This window comes from Theropithecus gelada, chromosome 10 (assembly GCF_003255815.1).
Source record: "Theropithecus gelada isolate Dixy chromosome 10, Tgel_1.0, whole genome shotgun sequence".
Lineage (NCBI taxonomy): Eukaryota > Metazoa > Chordata > Mammalia > Primates > Cercopithecidae > Theropithecus > Theropithecus gelada.
Window position 1 is genome coordinate 57,989,766 of NC_037678.1, and position 1,210 is coordinate 57,990,975.

At 40.9% G+C, this 1,210-nt stretch overlaps 1 pseudogene; it reads right to left on the reverse strand.

Moving 5' to 3' along the window:
• Positions 1–381: 381 nt before the first annotated feature.
• LOC112633851 lies at positions 382–482 on the reverse strand (annotated as a pseudogene).
• Between the last annotated feature and the right edge of the window lie 728 nt (positions 483–1,210).

A 1,210-nucleotide genomic window follows, 5' to 3' on the forward strand; every position in this document is an offset into this window, starting at 1 on the left:
AGCCAAAATGAAGTTTGATCCCTTTGTGACTTCTTTCTTTTCGTTTTTTGTTTTGTTTGTTTGTTTGTTTGTTTTTGAGATAGAGTCTTGCTCTGTCGCCCAAGCGGACTGCAGTGGCACAATCTCAGCTCACTGCAGCCTCCCACCTCCCGGATTCAAGTGATTCTCCTGCCTCAGCCTCCCAAGTAGCTGGGCTTACAAGTGTGCACCACCACACCCAGCTAATTTTTGCATTTTCAGTAGAGACTGGGTTTCACCATGTTGGCCAGGCTGCTCTCAAACTCCTGATGTCAGCTTCCCAGTGTTGGGATTACAGGTGTGAGCCACCATACCTGGTGTTAATTAATTTCATTAAATAACATATATATATATATTTTTTTTTTTTTAATGGAACGCTTCAGAATTTACGTGTCATCCTTGCACAGGTGCCATGCTACTAATCTTCTCTGTATCATTCCAATTTCATTTTAATTATTTACTTATTTGTTTATGTATTTATTTTGAGACAGAGTCTCTCTCTGTCACCCAGGCTGGAGTATAGTGGTACAATCTTGTCTCACTGCAACCTCCACTTCCCGGGTTCAAGCAATTCCCTTGCCTCAGCCTCCCAAGTAGCCAGGATTACAGGCATGTGCCACCATACCCAGCTAATTTTTGTATGCTTAGTATAGATGGGTTTTCACCGTGTTGGCCAGGCTGGTCTCAAACTCCTGACCTCAGGTGATCCACCCACCTCAGCCTCCCAAATTGTTGGGATTACAGGCGTGAGCCACCGCGCCCGGCCTTCATTCCAATTTTAGTATGTGTGCTGCCGAAGCGAGTACCTCACTGAATTTTAGACAAGGTAGGAAATTTACATTTCAAAGCACAGAGAAGAAATTTAAGCTTTCCAGAAAGCCGCTTAAGATTTACATTTTTTTTTTTCCTTCAGCAAAAAATCATACCAACAAGAAAGGACGCAAACAGAGAGAGGGACTCACCATATCATTAAAAGAGGGGTTTCAGTCACCTGAAAAAAATTCCCCAAAACAAGATCCAAAATAGAAGAAGCAGAAAGGCCCTATTTTAAAAATTATAGTCTGAATACCTGCTTTTAATTAAGTTGACTTTGAACTACAGAGCTCTTAAGAAAATATTTTTATCAGGTTTTAGCCAGGTAAATAACAAACATTCTTGATTTTATTTTTGTTTTTGGCTTTTCCTCTCTGGA